An 11,307-nucleotide genomic window follows, 5' to 3' on the forward strand; every position below is an offset into this window, starting at 1 on the left:
GTCACTTTGTACGAGTTTCCATTTCTTGGATTCATCACTTTCAGTATAATTTCTCCCCGTGCTTTGATCTCAGATTTATTGAACAACAATAACTTGCTCTGAGTCTTTTTCAGTTTTTTCAGGTTTGTGTCTCCTGACACCTCTCTGTACATGTTCTTTGACATAACATTTGTTGATGCACCTGTGTCAAGAAGGAATCTCACTTGGTTTCCATTAATGTGTAATCTGGCTTTGACTTTCTTCTTATATTTTGTGTGTGTGTGTGTGTGTGTGTGTGTGTGTGTGTGTGTGTGTGTGTGTGTGTGTGTGTGTGTGTGTGTGTGTTCCACTGCATAAACTGCATTTTCAGTGTCACTCCCTTCACTTTCTTCATCTGTTTCTGATATTTTTTTAATGTTTCTTTCTCTCACATTTCTCTTTGGTGCATTACAAACAGTGCAAAAATGGTTCTTTCCTCCACAGTTCAGGCAGGTTTTCCCCAATGCAGGACATTCCTTTCTCGGTGTGTGCTGCTTTCCACAGTATGTGCATCTTCTCACCGTGCTTACTTTTTTCTGGCCAGCTTTCTCATTCTTTCTTGGGCGCATAGCGCATTTAAGGTACGAAAATGATTAATTATGTTTTGCCATTGCCTTATTCAAGTGTCTTCTCACAAGGATGGTCTCTAACTGATGCAGTGAGGACGAAAGATTTATTTATTCATTTATTTGTTTACTTGTTTACCTGTCTGTTATTTATCTACTTATTTGTGTGCCTCGTGTAGGTTTCTTTATGTATATTATGTTTGCAACGGGTCACAGGCCTATACGCAATTAAAACATTTGTTCTTGTTCTTGTTCTTGGGCGCACAGCATTAACAGCTTCAGCATCAGTCTTGTCTTCTTCAGTTTTCATTGCCATGCTTCGCTGTTGGCTCATTTCAAATGCTCTGCATACATCCACGCACTTGCTCCAAACAACCCTCTCTCCTCCAAAAGTTTTCTTCTGAGATTTTCATTTTTGACTCCCAGAACTATCTGGTCTCGTAGAAGTCTCTGTTCTAGTTTACCGCTGTCAGAATTGCAGGATTTGATTAGTTTCCTCAAATCGCAAATTGTTCCACTGATTCTCCTGCTGCTTTTTGCCTCTTGTGGAAAACGTAGCATTCACGATTATCCCACACATAGAATCCACATACTCACTTCAGAGCAACCCAAATCTCAGACAACTCCAAACACATATATAATGTTGAAATAATCATTGAAATTGTCCATGAAAGCAGTTTATTCAGACAAAGAACTTAGTATATTAAAATTTTGAAAAAATACTACTTTGAATACATTTGGAAACAATGTATTCATCGAAAACTGACATTAAAAAAAAAATTTTTTAAAGAAAAAAAAACAAAAAAACAAAAACAGAAAAAAGGTGGGGTTTTTGGGGCTAAGGAAGAAGGCGTGTGAAAGCACAAAAAAAAAAGAAAAAAGAAAAAGAAAAAAAGAAACTGAGAAAAAAACACACCCAGAAACACCCACATGACCCGCACGCATCTGAGGCCACAAAAGAAAGAAAAAAAAGAAGGGCTAAAAATCTGCAGAAATGCCAAATTCATTTTCTTGGCTTTGTGCCCTTGACCGCAAGGGAATGATCAAACAGATGTTTCTTTTTCAATAGTTCAGCAAATACAGTGATCCAAGTAACATCGAAACTAGAGCACTGCTTTTCCAGAAACCATTGTCATATCATGGACACATATAGACATGCACACACACACACACACACACACACACACACATACAGCCAACATCAAATTTGTTCTGACAAGTTCATTTTCAGATGACTATGGTCACCTGCCTGTTGTTCGAAACCTTCCACAGTGTGCTACTCTCTGATGACTGTCTGAAGAAATGGAAACAGAGTAGCAAGAACCGAATCAGACACTGTACACAGTGCATAGGGAGAAGGAATGGTGAGAGTGGGCACACACACACAACAACAACAACAACAACAACAGCAGCAGCAGCAGCAGCAGCAGCAGCAGCAACAACACCAACACCAACACCAACAACACACACACAACAACAACAACAACACACACACACGCACACACGCACACACACGCACACACACACACACACCATAGTTCACACAGGCGTGCACGCGCGCACACACACTCACACAGGCACGCACGTGCCGTGCACACACACACACACACACACACACACACACACACACACACACACACACACATTCACACAGGCGTGCGCGCGCTCACACACTCACACACACACATACACACACACACACACACACACACACACACACACAGGCGCGTGTATCAGAGTGGATTTCTTCTACAGGATTTTGCCAGAGGACAACACTTCATATGTTGCCATGGGTTCTTTTTCAGTGCGCCAAATGCGTACTGTTTCTGCACACCCTGGAGACCTCGGTGTACTGTCTTAACCGAATGACTAGAAACTCAAACAGTACTTCTCAAATCATCTCAAGATTTACAATCAAACATGAATTAAATGAATTGCATCATCAACTAGCGGAGTTACACTGACAAAGGACATGGAAAATTTGTTGACATAGCTGACATAAACTTTTTTTTAAATTATTGGCATTAAAACCACCAAGAGTTCTTGATTTAAACTGGGCAAGCATGAGACAGAGAGAGAGAGACAGAGACAGAAACAAAGACAGAGAGACAGAGAACTTATTTCAGTTTTGGGGAGAACGCTTTCAGTGGAACAGATTTTCGAACAATGCCAATGGCGGACCGAAACATCATGGGGAAAGAGGGTGGTGGTGGTGGGGAGGGGTTCTGATACAGCTTAGGAAACTAATTAGTCCCCCGGGTGATGATTAAGGACACTGATGTCGACTTATCCGATGGGTCGACTTAAGTCACAACGAGATCGATCGACTTGAGCGGAGGCAAGTCTACGAAGGGATATAACTATGCCAGTATTGACAGTGTGGTCAGTGACCCTCAATACACGAGTAGTGTCCCTTAAGAAACACTGAGTTTGGGTTTGGTTTTGTTTGTTCTTTATGTGTGTTTATTTATTTTTGTCTTCGTGCGAACAAAGCAGTGCGCAGTGTGGAGAGTGGAACAGTGGTGATAATGTCCAAAAGAAAACGGTAAGAGAGGAACACACACACACACACACACACACACACACACAAGCTGCCAAAATATTCAAGCAAATCTCCCTCTCAACATTTTAAATGTCGCATATATTGTTTTACTGGCGTCAGTATCGGCAGGTTGGCAATAGTTGCTGGTGCACAACTTCACCCCACTGCCCTCCCCTCACCAGTGACCTCCAATTCCCCAACACCCAATAGTCAAGAGTGAATGAACGAACCACTCTCCCTGTCACAGGTTGAAGAGTGAATGAACGAACCACTCTCCCTGTCACAGGCTGAAGAGTGAATGAACGAACCGCTCTCCCTGTCACAGGCTGAAGAGTGAATGAACGAACCGCTCTCCCTGTCCCTGTCACAGGCTGAAGAGTGAATGAACGAACCGCTCTCCCTGTCCCGTCACAGGCTGAAGCAGTGAAGAACCGAACCCGCTCTCCCTGTCCCTGTCACAGGTTGAAGAGTGAATGAACGAACCGCTCTCCCTGTCCCTGTCACAGGCTGAAGAGTGTCACAGGCTGAAGAGTGAATGAACGAACCGCTCTCCCTGTCCCTGTCACAGGCTGAAGAGTGTCACAGGCTGAAGAGTGAATGAACGAACTCTCCCTGTCACAGGCTGAAGAGTGAATGAACGAACCGCTCTCCCTGTCACAGGTTGAAGAGGGAATGATTTTGAAAATCATGTCCACAAGTTTGATTTTTACAGATTTGAAAGCAAAAACAGTTCAGTTTAGGAAGAATTGGACTGATTTTTGCCTTCTATGGGTTGGGATATCGAATACCTCAGCAGCATTGATGGCCCTGGTGGCTCTCAAGTGCAGATTTTACGGTCTGAAACCGAGTAAAACCTTCAGCTCCAGGTGGCTTCGCCCCCAGACCCACACCAGGGGCGTTGCCCCGTGGACCCCCATTGGGGACCGCAGGAGGCCCCCACCTTTCAGACTCAGTCACCATTTCCCAGTACAGATCCAGGAATTTCTAACCCTGAAAAGGTTAAAAACACAAATTTACGAACAAGTTTGCTTTCAATGAAAAAAAAATCAAAGCGACAACAAAAATTTGTGTCCAAACCTGTACCCTGTGTACGACGTAATTGTCGAGTGACATCTTTCTTCAAAAGTTGAATACATCATATAAACAAAAATGTAAGGTCGGCGCTAGGCATCGATCCTCGATCGGCGTGAAGCGAGCAGCTCGGCATCGGTCCAGAATAATTACCTGGTGTGACGTCTGTCCACGGACGTATATCTTCTTTTTCGTTCGTGGGCTGCAACTCCGTTTACTTGTATGTACACGAGAGGGCCAAACTTAAATTGATGATTGTTCTGATAATCTTGATGGTTAACTCTTACTACTGAGACTGGAAATGGAAAAACTTTGCCAACAATTAAATACTACTGCATTAGCATAGTAAAACTGACAACATAAAGATAAACAGAATTTCTTGCTTTGGAAGGAAACACCGTCAAGCAGTGTTTCATTACCATGACCATCAGACATTCACATTGATTATTCTTTTGTCAAAGACTAATAATAGACTCCTGGAGAGGTCCATGCTTACGCGACTTACAGAGGCACGTCACATGATCTGTGCTCTTGAAGTTGATTAGCTCTCAAAGTTTGCGAGCAATTAAGGTGATCAAGAGTCTCTGATAGGGGAAGGAACTTCCGTGTTAACATCCGGCATTATAAAGAACAGCGTCAATGATTGAAAAGCAAACGCAAAGGGAAGAAAAGAGAGAAAGGAAAACTATATGCTTTCCCGTAACTTTACGGGAAGAAAACGAAGGGGGTGCTACATGAGCAAAGCAATTATAGATGATGATATACATTCCGAGGAACACCGATACTTTGTTCAATGGTCACTGCGGCACTCACTCACTGAGAAGAACTGAGAAAGGGGATGGCGGTGGGGGGGGGGGGGACGGAGAGGACGGAGGGAGGGAGAGGGGGCCAGGGGGCGGGGGGGGTCGGGGGGAGGCCGGGGATGGGTGGGGAGGGGGGAGTGTGGGTACAGTATGTATGAATAATTCACATGAGTGTATCTGGTAAATTACATACTTTCATTCTAAACAAGCGCTTCACTGCATGGGTTGAAGAAAATGCTGTGCTGAATGACTGAGTCACAAGCGGGGTATTGAAAAGGTTACAGTACTGTTGGCCACATTTTTACGTTACTTGTCTTCGTACAAAAGCAACTGTCGAGAGAGAGAGAGAGAGAGAGAGAGAGAGAGAGAGAGAGAGAGAGAGAGAGAGAGAGAACACTGAACACCGAAGACTGAAATGTTTAATGTCATTAGCTGTAAAGCTTTAGTGACATGGTAGGTACTAATCAGAACAAAATGGTGCAAAACAGATAAAATGGAACAGAAAGGAAAAACAGAACTGAAATAAACTAAACGAATAGGAGATTTGAGAGAGAGAGAGACAGACAGAGAGACAGAGAGACAGAGACAGAGAGAGACAGAGAGAGAAAATGTGTGTGAGAGAGAGAGAGAAATGTGAGAGAGAGAATGTGTGAACGTGTGCGGGGGGGTTGGGGGGGGGCGTGGGGGGTGGCGGCAAGTGAGGGGCTGGGGTTGGGGGGATCGCAAACATGTCTCTTTGTGGGTGCACTGAGATAAGGAGTGAGACTCACCACTGTTAACAATATTGGCAGTGTGTTCTTTTTGTACAGGGGACGTAATTCATGGGGGCATGAATCACACAATGAGAAAGAATTTATTTCCCCTGGATGGGATTCCAGTTTTTCTTATATATATATATATATAGAGAGAGAGAGAGAGAGAGAGAGAACTCGAACTCGAACTCAAACTCGAAAAGTTTAATCAGTATAGGCCATGGCCCCTTCTGAATGGCGTACAGTATGTATGAATAATTCATACGAATTTGCACTATAGCTGATTTGAATAATAATAATATGCTGACATAAAAGCGTTTACAAAAGCACACACCGTAAGCAGACAGTAAAATCAGCCAAGCATGATGGAGCGTCTCTTAACGGCTTTGTATAAATACATACACACACTCCTTACTATTGGTTCACTTCGGGTTGCCATAGGCAACTCAGTCCGGAACATGGATTGGTACTCACAATACTTTGTGGAATATACTTGAAACGCAAATCACGGTAAGCATGACAACAAAACAGAAAATGTTTTTCATTTTCATTTTCATTCTTACACATTATGAAACAACAAATTTGCACCTGTATAATTTTTATATCGGTTATGATGTACGATGTACGGCTATGTCCGATATTCCACATCTAAATCTTGTACCCGTCATGAAACTTTTTATATGTCTATCGATGTCAAGCAAGTGATACTGTTCACAGTTTATAGATAATTTAAAAGTTCTGTAAAAAAAAAAAATAAAAAAAAAAAAAAATAAAAATTTAAAAAATCTCTTACTGCTCTGCGAATGTTCACCCCAGTTTTGCCATCTACTATCAACCAGTCGTTGACGTAGTTCTTTTATAAAGATATTTGTATTTTCAACACCTTGATTTATCCTTACAAAACTAAATCCATTTTCAGACAAAAAAAATTTGATACAAGAAATCCAAGATTTTTTTTTTTTACCACGTGACTCATGTCAACTAACATTCTATATGCTTTATATGGCAATCTTTCTTCGCCCATACGTACAATCTTTAACCAGTATCTAACACATTGCTAGGACGATAAATGAACTTTTTCTATGTGAACAGCAGCTTCGTCTAAACCCCATGTTTCAGCTCCACACTGAGCAACTGGTTGAACTAGGGCATCAAACAGTTTTAAGAACACACTTACCGAATTATTATTTAACATTATTCAGCATATACAAGTTTTGCAAAACGCATAGTTTAAAAAGACAAGTTTTTCCCCACTTGCAGGGTCCTGGCAGGTAAGTGTAAAGCTCAGATGAATAGAAAAGAATATCCCAAGATATTTGTAACAATTCACAGTAGACATAGACCATAGACCACTGATTAAGATACCATCTTTCTCTCGCTGCTAAGTAACCACCCTTTCTGAAAACCACAATATTACTCTTTTTCATATCAACATGAAGTTGAAGTCTGCAAACTGCATTGTGCAGGTTGTTCAATTCAATTTGAAGACCAACTGGAGTTCCAGACAACAAGGCAATGTCATCAGCAAGCAACAATGTAAGACAGATAATTCAGTAACATCAGGACAGAGAGAGAGAGAGAGGGGGGGGGGGGGCAAAGCAAGACCAATATTCCCCCAAAAAATGTAATACATATAAATGATCGGACCACGAATATACGTTTCCTACACTGCGTTGGTAATGGAGGAGAAGCGAGAAAGACAGACAGACAGACAGACAGACAGAGAGAGAGACACACAGAGAGAGACAGAGAGAGTAGAGAGACAGAGACAGAAACACATACAGAGAGAGAGAGAGAGACAGAGAGAGGGAGAGAGACAGAGAGAGGGAGAGAGACAGAGAGAGAGGTAGACAGACAAACGCGTGTGTGCCGGAGTGCCTGCTTACAAGTGTGTACAAATGCAAATGCACTGATGAATTCATGCAAGAATTCAAGCAGGCGAATGAAATATGCACTGATTTGTACTGTTTGGCAACGGAGCGTGAATGTACGTGTGACTCACACACTCAAATTCGGACTCATTTGATTTCACCGTAAAACATAATCAAATGTGTTTTGGAAACTAAAAGAATGTGTGTATGTGTGTGTGTGCGAGCGCGCGCGCGCGTGCGTGTGTGTATGTGATATTTTGAAAATCAAATACTGGAATTCGAATGACTATAAAGTAGAGAGAAAGTTAGAAATTCTAGTTTCTAAATTTCAATAGGGACGTTGCAAATTAAAACTTTGATGAAGCTTTGATTCACGATTGATACACATGTATGTATGTCACAGTGTGTGTGTGTGTGTGTGTGTGTGTGTGTGTTGTGTATATGTATTATGTATGTATGTATGTATTTTAACTGTTCAGCAAAGAAACGCCAAAAATCGATGTTGGACTGTTTCCATCTGAAATGTTTTAGGTTCAGCATATTAATGCAGTAATTCATAAAAAAAAGTTAATTCAAACTGTTGTCGTCCACTTGTAACAGAGCAAAATTTTACTATAATTATCTTCCTGGCATTTCAAGTATGTTCAGCTCAACATGTTTACAATAATGATTAATTACATTTTTAAAGTGAATAGTTATATGCAATACTTTTTATATGAATGTCTTATATCATGTTTATTGCTTCGTGTTGAGTACTTGTCTATATTTGTTTTGCCGCACCTCATGTAATTTCTCTTAATGAGATGATAAAGTTTATCTTATATTGTCTTACCTTGTCTTATCTTACCATGGTTTTTACCCAGCGAAAGAGGAGCCACGGTCAGGCTTACGTCCCTTTAGGAAGCCGTCATGAATGTGCATCTCTTTTTTTTCTGGGTTTCGTGTGTGTGATCTCTTCTCTTTCCAGTTCGGTATAGTCAAGTCGTACTGCTTTTGTCTTCTTGGTTGATGATCCTGACATCAATTTGTTTTGCATTCATTGACAAAAAGAATGACATCAAAGAAACATATCAATACAAATACAGACTGAAAACGTTAATAAATGAAACAAAAATGTCATAATAAGAATAACAAAGAGAAACGTCAATACATTATGTCGAAGAAAAACATAATATGAATTACACTGAAGCAAAAATATATTTACAAGAAGAATGATTATTTTAAAATAAAACATATTATGATCGAAGAATTATGAATTAAAGAAGAATATTCACAATCGCACACACAGACACAGACAGACAGACACACACACACACACACACACACACACACACACACACACAGATGTCTATATCTGTAACTACACACACACACACACACACACACACACATATATATATATATATATAAATATATATATATATATATATAGAGAGAGAGAGAGAGAGAACGAACGAAACGAACGAAATGTTTTATTCAAATAAAGGCCATAGCCCCTTACTGAAGAGGTGTGACACATGTACATTGAAATATAGGAATCGTAACAGTCATACTGAATACAACAGTAACATACTTTGTATACCATAAATTGCACACAATCAAAGTCTAACTACTACAACAGCAATATACCACACATGTCATATAGTACACTTACAAAATAAACAAACAAACAAAAACAACAACAACAACCACAAAACAAACCACTACGATAGTATAACCTTCAACCTTTTCAAAGATTTGTAAATATAGACTGCAAGCCCACCAACGGTAGTTTCCTTTCTGGAAGATAATAACAAGTTCAATCTAAAACTACAAGGGCTGTTATAATATTTGGGTTCAATTAACTGTAGTCTAAGGTCTAATAGGGCAGGACAACAAAACAAAAAATGGATCTCATCTTCTTTTCCCTTTTGACACAAGCGACACATCTGTTCACGTTCACCATTGGACCTGTATCTTAAACGATGGCTGGCAATATCAGAAATACCAAATCTAAATTTAGTCAAAGCACATTTAACATACCTACTCATTCTAATCATAAGATATGGCTCAGTCGCACACGTAGTCTTAAAAAGTCTATATTGAGCAAATCTATCACTGGTATATATATGGTCATGCCAGTCCTGCCATCTGCAATCAATGACTCTTTGTCTGACAGTTTTTATGAAACCAGGAATACACTGGACACCTTGGTTGTCCCATACATAAGAAAATCCATGTGAATTTAGAAACTGACGAACATTTGTAACCCATGTCTTTTTACCATGCTTATCTAAATTGTACAATGTCTTATAAGCTTTACATGGCAACCTATTTTCTTCCATATATATATATATATATATAGAGAGAGAGAGAGAGAGAGAGAGAGAGAGAGAGACAGACAGACAGACAGACAGACAGACAGAGAGAGCAAACTGGACTTTATGCTTGATATAGATAGATAGATAGATATACGACGTCCACATCAAACGGATTGACTGCAAAGAAGACTGGGTACATAAACAAAGCCATCACCTTCTGTTTTTTTTATGGGCCAGTTGTTGCCGAATGGGGTCCGGGGTGATCCTTCATGGATGGACGTCACGTTCAGCTGTTGGTCACATCTGGGGACCTCGGCCTCGGTTGTTCTGGGAACGGAAGATGGACGGCTTGTCGTGGCCAAGAGGTTCTACCGTTAGTGTCGATGGCTATTGTTCTCACAGGCAGGGAAATGGCAGCTGTTCTTTGGCCCTGTTCAAGGAAAAGTTATTCTCTGGTTTGGGGTCAGGTGTAAACTGTTGTTTCGTCGTGGGCGATGTATTGGTCATGCTGTTTCCTGGACAGTGTCCAGGTCATGTTGTTTGTCGGCGATGTCCAAGATGTTTTTTCGTGGGTGATGTATGTGTTGTAATGTTCTAGGATAATTTCAATGTTATGTTGTTCACAGGCGATGTTCATATCATGTTTTTTGTAGGTGATGTATATGTTGTAATGTTCGTGGATAATTTCAATGTTATGTTGTTCGTGGGTGATGTCCAGATCATGTTTTTGTGGGTGACGTATATGTTGTAATGTTCGTGGATATCATCAATGTTATGTTGTTCGTGGGCGATGTCCAGATCATGTTTTTTGTGGGTGATATATACAATATAATAGTCGTAGATATTATCCAGATCACGTTGTTCGTGGTTGCTGTATGGGCCATGTTGCTCTTGAACGATGTATCTGCCATTTCCGTGTATGGTGTATAGGTCAGTGTATTCAGGGTTGATGTAAAGGTCATAATGTTTCTGGATGTATAGGTCATGTTCTTTGCGGATGATCTATCGGTCATGTTGTTTGTGTCTGATGTATAGTTAGGGCCCTTGGATTCTGTTTAACCACATCTCAGTCCTATTTTCGACTACACACAGACACAGACAGACAGACAGACAGACTCACACACACACACACACACACACACACACACACACACACACAACACACACACACACACACACACACACACACACACACACACACTTATTCGCCACCAACATCCCACACACTCACCATGACCAACAACGTACACACTGGCATTTTTTCGCGGTTTTCTTGTTTTGTTGTTGCTTTTTTTTCTTAACTTAAAAGAGCTGAATTTAAAGAAAAGAAAAGCGAACCCATGTGGCGGGCGACGTGAAATCACCAGGTGATGATCGTGCCGCC

This window comes from Babylonia areolata, chromosome 13, assembly GCF_041734735.1.
Source record: "Babylonia areolata isolate BAREFJ2019XMU chromosome 13, ASM4173473v1, whole genome shotgun sequence".
NCBI lineage: Eukaryota > Metazoa > Mollusca > Gastropoda > Neogastropoda > Buccinidae > Babylonia > Babylonia areolata.